The sequence below is a fragment of the Lycorma delicatula genome, chromosome 1 (genome assembly GCF_047948215.1).
Source record: "Lycorma delicatula isolate Av1 chromosome 1, ASM4794821v1, whole genome shotgun sequence".
In the NCBI taxonomy this organism is placed as follows: Eukaryota; Metazoa; Arthropoda; class Insecta; order Hemiptera; family Fulgoridae; genus Lycorma; species Lycorma delicatula.
In genome coordinates, this window is record NC_134455.1 from 369,333,465 (window position 1) to 369,350,743 (window position 17,279).

Below are 17,279 nucleotides of genomic sequence, written 5' to 3' on the forward strand. Positions count from 1 at the left end.
AATGTTTTAAAATCTTTATTTACGTAAAGAAAAAAGGTTTTTAAACAATAATAGTAGATTTACATCTAAGTAATTGTAATAATTACTAGAAAAATTTACACGTTAGTGTCCGTATACTGATTCTGTGGGGAAGTGTTTGTTCAGAACTAAAGTTCAAAAAAAAAATAAAATAAATACGTATAAAATTACTTATAAAAAATAATTTAATTTATTATTTAGCTTTAAAAATAAATTAATACTCATTTTATTTTTTCAAAATATTGGATCAAACAGTTTTACGTTAATATCTTTTATAAGATATTTGCAAATTGTAAAATATTTATTGGCCGTAATAATAATTAAAAAAAAAAAAAAAAAAAAAAAAAAACATAACCTAAGTGTATTACAAAACGTAAAATTAATTTTAGACCATCTTTTATAATTCACTTATTTAATAAAATGAATTAAAAAAAATATATATATAATAACTAACCGGAAATATTTAAAGTACGTACCATATATTTATAACTTTATCTTATCTAAGGAAATTATTTTTCGTAGAAAAAAAATACGGATATAGTTTATTTGTAGATTAATAACATTTTTCAAAAAAAAAATTAAAAATAGAATTATTTAAATTTAATTAATTAGAACGCATTAAAAATATTTAATCTTTAAACAAATACTTAAAAAAGAAAAAAAAAATTGCAAGTAAACAAAAGATATTTAAAATAAAAATTGTTAAAAATATAAATTAACAATAATAGAAAGAATTAAGTAAAGTTTATTGCATTAAATTGCTTAAATATTGTCGTATCTAAAATAATAAATACAATTAAAAATATTTTTACGTGAAATAAAACCAAACAATAAAATAAAAATGTAAGTCTTTGCAACAATTCAATTAAGATAAACATGCCGAAAAGAAAAATTAATAGCGATAAAGATAACACATAAATAAATACAAACAATAATAATAATAATAATAATAATAACGCGTTGATAAAAATTTAAGACATATTTATTTGATCAAACATAAAAGCCTAAGATTTTATTTTACCGCTCTCTTGGAACTACGTTCCAAAAATTTATAGTATTTTAAAAAAGATAATAATTGTAATTAAAAATATTAAAAGGTAATAAAAACAGTTAATTAATTTTACTTTCAATCTTCTCAAGGTATTTTTTACCTTATAGTTTATAGAATTTAATACGGTGATGATGAAATAAACATTAAAATTTTTAAATATTTAATTTTGGTATGATTTTTTTTATAACAAAAATTCATTATTTTTTTGGCCTAATTTTATTTAGTACTCGTTACGTATTTTTTTTTTTAAATTCGCATTAAAAGAAATCATGTGCGTCAATTAACGGTAATTTATAATAACTAAAAATACGTTATATATATTTACCCATAGAAATTAAATTTATATAGAAATCGTAATATTATAAATTAATCTAAAAAAATAAAATATATTTCTGAAACGATTATTAATGTAGTGAAAATTTATGATAATTATTAATAAGAAGATTTTGCGAAATTAAAACTCTATCAAATAATATAGGCCAAGGCTGGTGGTGGATAATAAGTGCTTGCTTTACAGACTAGACACCGTCCTCCTTCTTGGTTCAAGTAAGAGAGAAAAATCGATGAAGTCGCAAGCGAGTGAGTGAGTTAGCGAATGCTACAAGGCGGTCTAACATTCAATTCTAAAATTTTAAAAGTTATATTTCATACCGTAATGAATATATTAAAACGATATGCGGTTAACTTACTGCGCATAAACGACTGTTATCTGTTATAAAGATATTTAATTAAGTCTAAATAATTAATTTTGATAAAGTAATTTACCGTTTTCATTCGGAGTAGAAGCCAACACGAGTGGAACTCAAAAACACTTTTATAACACCAGTAAAAATATCCACACACGAAAAAACAATAATTAGCCGGTAACAATTGTAAAACAGATTGCATTTCGGACACTCACATTCGAGGTTATAACACCACGTCAAGCACCATTATTATTTTTTATACGTTATCAATCCGTCGTGTATAATAAAAAGGTGTGTTAAAAAAACGTTGAATAGTAGACACTCGTCTGTTCTTGGAGAGAGCGGAGCCGACTTGCACAAAATGTGCAACGGAACACATGCACCGAGAACTGCACCATGCAGGAGCAGTGAGTGCACCTCACTCCGTTGCATTTCGTGAGCACTCGGGTCCCCCCCACCAACGGTTCCGTAGACAGTCGGCAAAGAAAGGAAGGGAGCCCCCACCACTACACTAAGACACTCCGGCACCACTTCCATTACACTAGCGGCTGTGCTCTCGCGCTGTTTCGTGCTGCCGCTTAATACAGCCCGCCTTGTAATGCGAGCGTTGTGTGTATGTAGTTCTTTCTTTGTCCTTTACGGAGAGTGTAATCAATAGAATGCACTCGCTCGACATGTTGCACTTCCAGTTTTAGGTTAGGTCAGTTGTATCAGTACACAGCACGCCCAGTTCTCAATTTCTACCTCTCCTCATACTCGCACTCTCTCTCGTTCTCTCTCACTCCATCTTCTCACTGGTGGTGAAAAAAAAATTTAACCGACTGTAAAATGAGACTGAGCCAAAACTAGAATTGTAGTAATACTACATTTAGAAATTAATTTCCATGAAAATGAAAATCTCTTCTTATACGCTGCATAAACATCTAACTGACTTTATTATTGCAAACAAAAATTATATATTTATATATAAATAAAAAATTTATTTTTTATTTTTAATAAAAATCCAGGAATTTTTTTGCGAATTGTTTTACACTTCGTTAAATTATTATTATGGATTTTACATATAAAAGATACGGCCAAATGAAAATATTAAAATCGCTTTCTATTTACAAATTATTTCTTATTTTTATTAATTTAATAAATATTACTTCCTTACAATAAATCCTTTAATTTTTATTTATTTTTTTAATTTTTAATTTATTTATTTTACTCTAACCTATAAAGTATAATATTCTAGAATTTTAATATTTAATTATAAATGTTGTCACGGCATCTGTATAAGTAAATTTTTTTCATTAATATTCTTGCGTATGTATGTGTATATATAATGACTAGCTCCCCGTCGCAGCTTCGCCCGTGATATATGGTTACATCCCATAGCGGTCAATCTTTTTATTTTATGTTTATAAGTCAAGTAACAGGAGGCAGGTGCAACCAGTCAGCCAGCCTCCATGGCGCGAGTGGTAGCGTCTCAGCCTTTCATCCAGAGGTTCCGGGTTCGAGTCAGGCATAGTATTTTCACACGCTACAAAAAGTATCATTATTCTCATCCTCTGAAGTAATACCTAACGGTGGTTCCGGAGGTTAGAAACAAAAATTAATAAAATAAAAATGGTGCAACTAGTCAAACATACAGTGGCAGTGACTGTGTCAGTTAAGCCCACAGTGGCATATATTTTCGTACCTCTTAATCGGAATTAAAAAAACCTGAAAAAGTGTTTTTGAATATTTATCTGAAGAGTATTTGCAAGCTGAGATCTACTGAATGTCTCGTTTACTATAGTCGGGATTGGAAGAATTTATAATCATTTATCAGACATGTTTTTACATTTCTTCATCCCATTTCAAAATCGAATTTCAAAAATCTAGAAATTGGTTTATTGACATGATGATTACACTCACCAAAAATCATATTGATTTCTTCATTTGTTACCGAAAAATAAAAATAAAAAATAACAGGGTTTCAAAAATAAACAAAAATGAATTTTTATCCTAAAAATCCGGAATGAAGCTCAAAAAATCTAGAAATTTATTTTTGTATGTTAAAAATCAATCAGTTGAAACACAACTCACATATTGTTAGATACAATTCATTAAAGTTTGTGATTTAACAGGCAAATCTCCACTACTACATCATATATAATTTTTAAGACATTTTTCAATATGATATATATCCAAAGACCTTCTACGTTATGCCAATAAACATGAGTAAAATTTAGTTGCGTTAAATTGGGTAGTTTTTTCGTGTAACCCGAACAAAAAAAAAAAAGTTTTCCCTTTATATAGTAGTATAGATATTTAAAAACAATCAAACCTATTTTAACGGTGTTTGTTTTTATTTTTAATAAATAAATGATTTAAAAAATCTGATGTGGACACCACATGACTTCCTTGCACGCATATTAAATTACAAATACGAATTCTTTCCTGCACGTCATTTGAAATTATTTCATTTGAAAGTGAGATACGCTACTTCAATTCTTTAATAAAATGAACAGTTACACAATTGCTGAAATATTCGTTTTTATTAACATAAAATATTTATACAATTATTAATTCAACAATCTTACAAGAATTATTAGGATAGAGTAAAAGTCCCTTTATTAGTTGTATTACTAGATCAGTATTATTCGTATCTTCGTTAGTTGCTGATTAACAAAAGTTTTAGATTTCTGGTGTGTCGTATAAACAGAAGTTAATAATAATTAAACTATTCCGTTTAGTGATCTCCTGTATACTGGTTTCAAATGTTAATTTCGACGTTACGGAGTAAAATATTCAGATTATATTTTAGGATTATTTGGTGAATAATCAATAATGAAAAAGAACAATCATACATGATAAAGAAAGACAACATGAAGAAATATTTCTCAAAAAAACGACAAGATATTGAATATGAAAAGGAAGAAAATGTTAAGAACAAGGGAAGAATAAAAAAATTAGAGAATATGATAAATATAATGACGATGTAAATGTTAAGACCAAGAAAAGAATAATAAGATTAATAGGATGATGTATATAAAGGCAGAGAAACTTTGAAAACTAGAGAACGTGTACAAATTAAGATAAGAAGAGTTATATCAAACCAAAGAGCGATTAAATGATTGGCAACAAAAAACAAATAAACGAAATTATGATAAATTCCGATTTAGGGAGAATATTACCCGACAATATCAGAGAAGTAATGAACTAAAAGATAAGAATTGTTTTCAATTTATTAAAGATCAGGTATGTATGCCTCAGTATAACTGTTCTTGTGTGGGTATATTTTTCAGTCACTCTATAGTTAACTTTAATGTAGATAAAATTAAAAAGAAATTCTAGAATAATCAAATAAAATTAAACAGAAATTAAACGACAAAATTCAAACATAATACGATTCTAAATTATAATTTTCAATTAATATTAAATAATCAATGTTTCACCAAATCTACTAGATGTACACATATGTAATAATGCCTATAAAATTACATATACACTTTTTAAAAGTAAATAAAATTTTATTTCACTAATAACTTTTTATTTTTATTGAATTATTATTTATTTTAAAAGTATTTTACAATCATGGGTAACAATAATTATTAAATACACATATTTAAATTAAAAAAACAAACAATTAAAAAAAGTAAATTGAAAGAAGTCAAAAAAAAAAAAGGAGATGAAGTCTGATTCGAACCGATGAGCCTTCCCAATGTGACCCACCGGGTTGGTGTAGTGGTGAACGCGTCTTCCCAAATCAGCTGATCTGGAAGTCGAGAGTTCCAGCTTTCAAGTCCTAGTAAAGCCAGTTATTTTTACACGGATTTGCATACTAGATCGTGGATACCGGTGTTCTTTGGTGGTTGGGTTTCAATTAACCACACATCTCAGGAATGGTCGAACTGAGAATGTACAAGACTACACTTCATTTACACTCATACATATCATCCTCATTCCTCTTCTGAAGAATTATCTAAACGGTAGTTACCGGAGGCTAAACAGGAAAAAGAAGGAAGGGCCTTCCCAATGTAAGATACAAATATTTCATTAATTAACATTTATTTGGCTATAACTCTGAAATCATTGAAAATAACTATCGCATATGAAATATGTTGAAAAGATCTCAATGAAGGTTTATTACTGCAGTTAAAAAAAATCCAAAATCCAATTTTTGGGTATTTTGAGTTTTTTTGGATATCTTTGGTCGAGTCGATTGCAATCAAAAGGGAAGATGGTTAATTAGATATAACAACAGTCCTAAATCCAAAATTTCAACATCCTACGGGTAATTGTTTTTGAGTTAGGCGAGATACTGTACGTATGTACAGACGTCACCGTAAAAAAGGATTCAGGAATGGTCAAAGTGGATATTTCCGTTGAATTCTGAAAACCGAAATTTCTGGCGATCACAATACTTCCTTTACTTCTAGCAAGGAAATAAACAAATTTATTAATATAAAAAACTATTGTAATAATAAATAATATATAAGTGCTTATTTGCTAAAATAAGGTTTAAAAAAAAAATTCGTTTTTACTTAATTTTTATAACTATTATTACTAATTATTTTGCAATCGTGAAAAAAAAACACAAGGAAATAAATTCTTTCTGTGTGATAAAAATTATTTATACGAAATTCTGATTGGTTTTACATTCTTGTAAGAACGAAATGAGTATTGTGATCGCCATAAATTTCGGATTTCAGATTTCAACGGAGATATCCATTTTGACCATCCCTGAATCCATTTTGACTACTTTTCGGCGTGACGTTAGCCGTATAATGTAAAATTTTAGATTTAGGACTGTTGTAACATCTAGTTGTGCACCTTCGCATTTGATTAATCGACTGCATCAAAAGTGTCTAAAAAAGTCTAAAATCCAAAGCTATTGAATTTTTTGCTTTTTCTTAACTGCAGTAATAAGCCCTCATTGAGAGCTTTTCAGCGATGTACATAAGTGGTACTTATTTTCATTGGTTCCAGAGTTATAGCCAAATAAAATTTTAATTAATGAAATATTTGCATCTTGGAGGAAGGCACATCGGTACGAAACAGACTTCATCTCCTTTTTTTTTTAACTTGGTTTTTTAAATTTAAATATATTGATTTATTAATAATTATTAACCTTATTGTAAAAAAAAGATGAATAATAATTCAATAATAACCGCAAAAAGAAAGAGAATTTTTTAATGAAATAAAATTTTAAATAATTTTCATTTTACAAAAATGTGTTAAGTGTAATTTAATAGGCATACAAGGATGTCATGTGATGCCTACATCAGATTTTTCCCTCGATGATATCGCTACAAGATTGAAGCTTGTGCGTGGGATATGGAAATGTTAACTTGTAGCGTATTAAAATCGTCATGTCTGACCGGGATTCGATCCCAGGATCTACGGATGAAAGGCCTAAACGTTACCATTTCGCTACGGAGATCGGCGGTTTTTTAATATTTATTTATTATAAAAATATCATGAAGGTAGTTTTCTTTTTCTTCAATCGTCTTCGAAATTTAATTTAATAATTGAAAACTTGAGACTTCCTATGTTTTAGTGTAACAAAACTGATCTTTTTTAGTACAAGATTTTCTAACCCACCTGATTGGTCTAGTTGGAAACGCGTTTTGTTATTTTGTTAGTTTTAGGAATTTAATATTTAAAAAGATTTATGTAGGAGATTCATTGGAAACCCCCTGATCAAGTTATTTTTGTAATTTTATTTACTCATAGTTTCTTCTTGGAACCGATAGTAAAAAAAAAATTGACATAATTTTTAAATTCCGGCTGTATTTCAACATTCTTAATATTCCATTACTTACTCTTCTCTACTACTTTCATTTTTATTTTACATTATTCTTTTAATTTTAATATTTTAAAACACTAAATTGTACTACTCAGGTAAATGTAAAAAGGAGATTTTTAAATGTTAAAGAATCTAACATTGCTGTTCACGTGGACTAATCCTAATTGTAATTATATTTCTGTCACCCATAAAGTAAATTTTTTGGTATTTTATTATATAAGTTCTCTTGGGATGAAAAATAACAAACGGTACTTTTCTTCGTTGAAGCTCCTGAAAAAAAAAACGTTAAACTTTGCTTCATTATTAAACATTTATTGTGTTTACATATATTTCCGTCTAAAGTATAATATAATCTTTTTGGGCTTTCTTAAAAAGTGAAAACGAGTTTAAACAAAAAAAGAAATGAGCTATTAGATCGTTGTTCGTCGTCCATAAATATGAATTATATAGACCGATATTTTTGAAAATTAATAATATTAACATATAACTGTGTTTATTATTTATGACTATGCAATCTTTGCCAAAAAGAGTAGTCACTTATTCTTATAAAAAAAAAAAAAAATAATAAAAGAACATTACCCCTAATATACCAGATAATGGAACTGTGTTTGTATAACTCAAGACAATATTTTAGTATCACAGTGGTGAGTGAGTTGAAATTTGACGTTTGTATGTAGTGTCTACTCGTTAGTCAAACGTATGTATTGTACGGTATTCTGAAACTCTCAATGCGTTTCTGTCTGCGAAATAGTTAGGGAATGAGAAATAAATAGTCGAAATTTTTGTATTTTACTGTGCGTTCGGAACGTTGCTGTGCACTGAAATAATGGAAGTATAATGACGAAACTTTCTTAATTATTTCTTTGTATTTTTATTTCATTATTTTATTGAAACGGATATTACAATAACTGGAATAGTTCATTAAAGATGTTGGAAATAACCTCCTCCAATATCAATACAGCTATACATACGTTTCAATTTGTTTTCAAACACTGGAATGTTTGGTACGTATTCCGTTATTACGGTTTTTGGTTGGCCACTCGTGCGTGGTCTGTTGCGACACACAGCTTCTTTCACTGCCCCCCCCCCCCGTAGAAAGTATTCTTGATTAGTCAGATCGGGCGATCGTCTAAGCCACAAACCCCTCGAAATGATTCGTTCACCAAACACATTTCGTAAAGTAGTCATTGATCTGTTAGCTTTATGCGAAGTGGCGCCATCTTGTTGGAACCAACCGTGATTGATTTCCGCTTCCATTAATTAATTAATGAAGTTAGTTAAAGCAGCACAATAACGATCAATATTAGCTATATTTTTAAAAAAGATTGGACCTATAATGCGCATAATACTTACACCGACTCAGAATCTAATTTTCACTTCATGTAAAGATTATTCATGTAATTGATGTAGGTTAATTGTCGACCACAGTCATGTATTTTGTGAATTAATATATCCTCCCAGATGAAACCACGCTTGATCTGTAGAAAACGTAATAGCCTCGATATTACCCTTGACAAAAATTTAGTTTTTTTGGCATAACCTGTAGGTTTCAGTTCTTGAACACACATTACTTTGTAGGGGAAAAGTTCCAGTTCTTTTCTTTCAGCTTTATGTGCGGTATCAAGTCCGACATCTTGCTAATTTACGCATTAACTGATGGATTTTTGGCCTAACATCTGAAATATCAAGCTTCTATTCGTTTATTTTATGTGGTCTTCCATTTCGATCAGCTTCAACAGAGCCTGCTGCCGGAGATTTTTTGATAAGAGTTCGAACTACATTTAGGTGAGGAACAGGATTATTTGGAAACGTTTTAGAAAACTTCTGCTTTGCTAAATCAGTATAATTGTTACTTTCACGAAATACGTGTTCAACGAGTAAAATGCGCTCCTCTACCAAAAGGATTACTATGTTTCTTCCAAATATTAATTCCGATAAACGAAACGAAGCAGGTTCAATCACAACTCAACAATTGACGTCTTAGTTTATTACTGAGCAACGCCCAACGAACCCACAGGGCAACCGAACTAACGCCGAAAGAACAGAATGCATCACATAATTCTAAAGCATAGCTATTTTCGAACGCACTATATTTTTTTTTTCACTCTTTTAAGTGGCACTGACAAATGCCATAATTCATTAAAAATCGACAATATCATGGAGTAAAACTTCAATCCGATGTTTTTATCTTTAATGATCAACTGGGATTAATTTATTAAATTTTGAATCGATTATTGTAATTTTTTTTCCTTATTTTACATTTTTCAATTTTCAAGATGCTAATTCCAGCGTTCTAGTTATATGAAATCATCAGGTTGACAAATATTCATTTTACTTTCAAGAGCCCTAACATAATAACTATTTTCATATTTTTCGGGTGGATTGTCTTTTATACATTAATTTTGTAATTAATAATATGCTCTAATAAAAATTTATCAACGATTTGCTTTGATAGTTTAATATATAAATTCGTTTTATATTTTATCGGACATTTAAATTTTAAAGTAGTTTGTTTTTACAATAAGTGGAACCTTATACTTGAGATGTTATGTATAACTAGGCATATTCATAAAGTAAGGGCCGTCGGCTTATATTTAAATATTAGCGGGTCTGAACACAGTTTAACGCATTCATGGCCATCCATCGGCTATTGACGAAGCCACTGCAGTTTTTGTTTTGATTCATTAGTTGTTTGCCTGCCGGTGAATGCAAATCGCAATTACCGTAACAATCCTTTCAGCAACTGCCAGTTGTGAAGTGCGCGCTGTGATTCGATACTGTGTACAAAAGGATCTTCAGCTGCTGAAATTCATCGAGAATTGTGCCTAGTGTATGGACCTAAGTAATGAGCGAAGGAAAGGTTAGATAATGGTGTCAAGACTTTAAAAATGACCGAACAAATGTGTATGACGAAGAGGGGAGTTGCAGGCCCAGTATTCACACCGATGAAATCGTTGAAAAAATGAACATAATACTACGATGTGATCGGCGATTGACAGTTAGTGCTCTGGCTGATGAATTCCTGCTTGTTGGACGGACCTCTATTTACACGATTGTCACAGAAAAGCTAGGATATCACAAATTGTGTCCAAGGTGGGTACCGAAAATCACCGACCAACACAATAAGCAAATAATGTGCAGTGGAAGAGCGTTTTTGAACCGCTATCGACAAAATGGAGATGATTTGTTTCCCTACATTGTTACAGGTTACGCAAAATCGAAAGAACAATCAATGCAGTGTATCAATTCAAGTTTCCCAAAACCAAAAATGTTTAAGCAATCTCCGTACTCGAATCGAAAAATGTTGGCTACCGTTTTTTGGAACGAAAATGGCGTCATTTTGGTTGATTTCATGGAACCTGGATCAACAAAATTACAACTGACCAGTACTGGGAAACGCTCACCAAACTGAGACGTGCGATCCAGAATCGACGTTCCGGAAAACTGTCGTCCTGCGTAATCCTCCTTCACGACAACGCGCATCCTCACACCGCTGCCTTAATCAAGAAGATTCAAGATTTTCGTTGGAAACGTTTTGACTACCCTCCATATAGTTCGGACCTATATTCGCGACTACTTCCTCTTCTTGCAACTGAAAATGTGGCTTGGTGGACAACGGTTTGAAAACGATAAGGAACTCATCTTCCTTTGTTAACTAGTTCAATTCCCAGGCGGAGAACTTCTATCCAGAGGGGATAATGAAACAGGTGCAGCGTTACGAAGTGCTTAGAACTGAATGACGATTATGTGGAAAAGTAAGTAGATATGTAGTTAGCTTAAATTGTAAGTAAAAACCTTTCCTCACGAGTTAATTTGGTTTAAATACCAAACGACTCTTACTTTATGAATATGTCTCGTATTTATAATTATTGATTGTTCTGAATAAAGTATTTAATTTATTTATATTTTAGCTTTTGTTTCTCATACTACAGATAACATTTTAGATTTAAGGATAAAAAAAAAAACAAAGCAGCAGCACTTTTACGCTAATACATAAATAATGACGTCATATTTTTTTATAAAACAAACGTCAATTTAATCTCCTAAATATTAAAAATGACATTGTACAGAAAAAAAAGATGTTTTTGTACGGATTTTTCTTTTGGATTAGGTTTTAGAATAAATAAAATTAAACAAATGAAATAAAATATAACAAAAAAAATATATATATAGCAGTCTGAAGTATTAAATATTAAGATAACGAAACATAATATACCAAAATTAGAAGAATTTTGTTTAATTATAAAAATATACAAAAAAATAGTTTAGTATAAAAAAGTAGATTGTTGTCAAGAACAGCATTTAAAAAAAAAAAATAATTTAATACTATCAAATTAAATCTAAGAGTTACAATAGTTATAACAACGTTTGTAAAATATTTTTATAGATTGTAACGTTTTATGGAAGTGGAACAATGACAATAAGAAAAAAACAGAAAGAAAAAATAAAAGACTTTTAAATTGGTTGAAAAATAAGTGAGTTGATAAAAACGTGGTATGAAGAGGCCTTATGACGTATAAAAAAGATAAAAAATTCGACAGTTTTTTAATTCAAGCATTTTATGATAAAATAATTTTTGAAACCAAAATGTACTACAAAATAAAGTTATAAGCAAAATTTTAATATTTGTACACTAGAATCACAATTTCGAAAAATATGTTTTCGTTTTTTTTTTTTTTTTTTTTTAATTTCGGAGCTCATACATCAGGGGCCTCTTTTTAATGATTAAACTATTCACTAAAATTAAATTAAATTTAAAATAAGAATTCGATTTTTTTTTTCAATTTGTTAAATTTTCTCCATCAATGGAGAGTTAATAAGCTATTTTAGGACTTTATTGTTTAACAAATTACGTTTTCATTATTAAACATTTGAAATTGGGAAATATTTTTTTTTCATTCAACATTTCCATACTCAAGGGTAAGCATTTGGAAAAAACTAATTTTTACGAAAATAATTCCTAAGTGATGATAATAAATTTAAATTATAACCTTTTAAAGTTATTTTAAAAATACAAAGATTCAGCCGTAATTCTAAGTAAATAAAGTTCTTATTTTTTTAGGAAGGGATTAAATTTTTGGTATAATATATTTTTTCAATACTGAAGAGTATGGTTATCAAAAAATTTACATTGTTATATTTTATATGCAGTCTTGAGGGAGGGGTTAAATTTAAAATCAATTTGTTTTCAATTAAAAAAATACTTTTTGCCACCACAGACAATTAGAGTGGGATGGGCAAACTGTTTTTAACATCTTTTTCAAACCAAAGTGGTTTGAAGGACTATTGATGTAGCAGATAAATGAATTTACTCTTTTTCTGAAGCAAAGTGTAGCTAAAAAAAAAAAGTATATATATATATATATAATCATTTTTTGGGGAAGGATGAATACTAAATACAATTTTTTGTTAATTTGCGATCTTGTAAAAAAAATTCAACTATAATAACAAAAGTTTTTTGCCAAATGTCCCAGTAAATATTTGAGATTTAATTATGAATAAAACACCCCCACCCAATTTTAAAATTTTTGAAAAAAATTAATGTATTCTTTCCTCCCGAAGGTAGAACTCTACCTGTCTACCAAATTTGAAGGAAATCGGTCAACGGAGTCTCAGGAACCCGTTGACTGTAAGACCAAGGAAGAGTCCTATATAAACCAAATAAAGTTTTATTAAAACCAAATACAAGCCACCATACATATACGTACTACTTAAGCAGACGTCTGTCAGACAAAAATAATTTTTTTACAATTTGGGAACATTGGAATAAAAACGCATTATTCCAGATTATTTACAATTCTGTTACTTATTCTAATTAAGGCTTATCAGGTTTTTTCGAATTTTGTCTTTTTTATAAATGGTTTTAATCATACCGGTAGCGATTTATTTTTATTAAACAATTCAACTTTTAAATAAAATAAATCTGATGTGAACACCACATGACTTCTTTGTACGCCTATTAAAGTACATATATACATTCTTTTAAAATGAAAAGTACATAAAATTTTATTTCATTAATAACTTCTGATATTTTTTTATTATTTTTCTTTTTATTGTTATTATTTATCGGAAAACATTTTTTACAGAGTTTAATAATTATTAATAAATCAATATATTTAAGTTAAAAAAAAGGTGATGAAGTCGGATTCGAACCGATATGCCTTCCCCTTGTAATTTCCAAATATTTCATTAATGAAAATTTCATTTGGCTTTAACTCTGGAACCAATGAAAATAAGTACCACTTATGATATATCGTTGAAAAGTTCTCAATGAAGACTTATTACTGCAGTTAAGAAAAAGTCCAAAATCCAAATATATTTGGGAAAACTTTTTGTCTAGTCGATTGCAATCAAGAGGGGAGATGTACCAGTAAATGTTACAACAGTCCTAAATCCACAATTTTAACATCCTACGGCTAATCGTTTTTAAGTTATGCGAGATACATACGTACGTACGTGCGTACAGACATCACGCCGAAACTAGTCAAAATGAATTCAGGGATGGTCAAAATGGATATTTCCATTGAAATCTGAAAACCAAAATTCAACATTTTTCGTGATCACAATATTTCTACTTCCTTTACTTCGTACAAGGAAGTAATAAGACAAAAATATTTATAGAACAATAAAAATAGAACGATTCAAAGAACGTAGGCAAAAGGAAAAAAAGTATATTGCCAATTCTTCAGTAAATTGAGATTTTTTGAATTTACTGCCAAACTAAATTGTTTGTGGTTTGAAATGTTAAAAAAATGTAATTGAATAATCCATTTTATTTTTATTTTAGCTTATTTTTGATTTTTTTCTGTTTGTTAATTATACGAAATTTCAATAATAAAAATATAATTTTTACATTAAGAAAGGTAATACAAAAATCTTGAATTACTCTAAGTAATTCCGGCCAATTTTCTTTTAAATGTCGCTTATAAGATAATCTGTAGCATTTTGAACAGAATACCTTCATATAAAGAAGGAATTATTGGAGAACACTAATGGTTTTAGAACGGGGAAAGCTACTATTGATCAGATTTTTCCTCTGAGACAGACAACGAAAAAGTGTTATGAGTATCGGTTTTGAGCTGCAATTCTGTATATTGACTTTAAACAGGCCATGGATAATGTAAATAGGATAAAAGATCTGAATGCCTGGAAGGTTTTGGAATATCTAGAAAATTCGTCGGACTTACACAACCAACTGATATTCTCAAGGAGCCTTGGAGCGGTATTACTCGGAGGTAAGGTGAGTTGGGAGTATAATGTGGGTTAAAAGGATAAACAGGAAGACACACTGTCGGCTTTTCAATTTTATTCTACCCAAGATACACAAGTCAGGAGGATTGGCTGTAGACCCAGAATTCAATGGCTGCACGACGTGAAGAGATTTAAAGAGTATGGATGTTGTGAATTGGAGGGAGTTGATGCAGATTAGAGACGAGTTATAGAAGAGGCCAAGGTACTTAGCCTCCTCTATAACTGAAGGACTGTAAAGCCATTTAAAAAAAGAGTTCAGACAAATTATCAGTTCACATAAATCAAAATAATTGTTTTATTAAATTACTGAAGAAGAACAGATGGGTTTAGAACAGTTGTTGGAAAAAGGAACGCTATAGGGCTGCTAAAAGTAATTGGTTAGAGATACATGGAAAGGAAGCAGAGAGTGTAGTGTTGCATTTGTCGACCTAGAAAAGGCGTTGACAGAGTTAGATGGGATAAATTACAGCAAATTTTGGAAAAGAAGGAAGTTGACTGGAAAGAGAGCCGCCTAATAAAAGAGCTGTACTATAACCAGAGAATAAAAGTGAGGGATGGAGACGAAATGACAGGGAGAGTAGGGATTGGAAGGGGTGAGACAGGAATGCTGCAGGTTAACAACAATGATTAGTATATTTCTGGAAGAAGTAATTAAATGCTGCCTGAATGGAAAATCGAGTAATAAAGATAGGAATAAGAAGAATAGAATGTATATGTTTTGCTGATGATATGGCAGCACTGACGGAGAGGACAAGTAAACTAAATGAAATGCTTGGTAACTTAAATAATTCTTGCGAAAGTCAGGGTATGAGGATCAACAAAAGAAGACAAAATGTATGGTATTAGATGGAAAAGAAGAGAGGATTGAGATTAAGATAGAAAATGAAATTTTAGAGCAGGTGAAGAAATTTCAGTACTTCAGGAACTTTATAATCGATGAGCTGACTTGCACGGCAGAAATTAAAAGAAGAATATCAAGAAGTAAGCAGACATTTAATAAGAAGGGGTAACTCCAATGTGGAAAGTTAAATTTAGCGTTGAGGAAGAGATTAATTAAATGTTTTATTTGTAGTGTGATGCTCAATGAAGCTGAAAAGTGGACAATGAGGAAGGCAGACAGAAAACGAATAATGGGTTTTGAGATCTGGGTGTTTTTCATATTGATAAATGTCAGATGGCAAGACAATGTAACAAATTAGTAAGTATTAAGGAGAATCGAAGAAAGCAGGAAAGTGCTAAAAGTGATTGAATACAGGAAAACAAACTGGCCAGGACATTGTATAAGAAGAAGATGTTTATTAGCGGATGCAAAGAAGGTTTGTTGAATGCAAGGAAAGGAATACATTTCAAATGATAGATGAGATTATGATAAAGGGAAAATATGCAGAAACAAAGAGGTTTACAAAGGATAGAACTAGGTAGAGAGGAGCAGCCGTAAGAGGATCTGCCTTAATGGCAGAACACTATGAATGAATGAATGAATGAATTGTATAAAAACACTTTTCTTGGGATATTAGAATCTATTTGTGAAAGATTCAAGTAAAATTGTTTGATAGTTGCCTTTAAATTTCATATACAGTGAAATGTTTCAGATTTATCTGGACCGGATATAAACATGACACATGCATACTAAAAGAATTAAAATTATTTCTTTATTTGAAGTTAGATAAAAAAAAGTAATGTCTGTTATCTTTTAAGGCGTTTTAAGTTAATATCTTTAAAATACAAAATGCTACGTAAAACAATTTTTATTTGTCTCTTATGTTTAAAGTATATCAGGTAACAATATTATGAATTTTTGCTCAGCTTATTTTAAAGTTACACGATAAGAGAGTTTCAGATTTTCTACGGAATTTATCAAGAGATTTGTAATACGACTGCCTCTTTTTCCCCCAACTATAAAACACACACACACACACACACACATATATATATATATATACACACACACACACACACACACATATATATATATATATATATATATATATATATATATATATAAAGGAATGATAGGGTACATAACAACGAATGTTTATATTAAATCCATGCTGAGGTTTAACACTAAGATAAGTTTAACAAAGCAAGATTACCCCTCCATTTCAGGAAAAAAAATTACAGATATAAAATGTTTTTCTCAGAAAAAGTTGTGTTCACTTTTATCTTTATATATATATATATATATATATATATATATATATATAAAGTGCTAAAATGTTTGTAATATCGTAACTGAAAGAAAAAGATATCTTTTGTACAGAAAACGTGCCAGAAAATATTATTTAATTTATTTCAAAACCTGTCACATCAATAAAATAAACATTAAATAGAAATTAATAAATAAATTTATTATCTTAAAAAAATAATCATAGTATATTTATTCAAAAAGGTAAAGAAATTCCGATTTGAATTGTAAAATTTGAAATGAAAGAAAAGTAATATAGTAAAATTTAAGTAATTTGATACATTTATGAATTGTGGATAAGGTATTCTC

At 29.5% G+C, this 17,279-nt stretch overlaps 1 protein-coding gene and 1 long non-coding RNA gene across 2 annotated transcripts in view; one reads left to right on the forward strand and one right to left on the reverse strand.

Moving 5' to 3' along the window:
* Positions 1-2,161, reverse strand: part of Eip93F (Ecdysone-induced protein 93F) — a 415,494-nt gene extending 413,333 nt beyond the window's left edge. The window contains exon 1 of the mRNA XM_075353675.1: positions 1,835-2,161. The gene's annotated coding sequence lies outside the window, so the exon portion shown is untranslated. The remainder of the gene's footprint in view (positions 1-1,834) is intronic.
* The window catches only part of LOC142317268 (uncharacterized), a 90,903-nt gene that overhangs the window by 50,077 nt on the left and 23,547 nt on the right, over positions 1-17,279 (forward strand). The window lies entirely within an intron of this gene.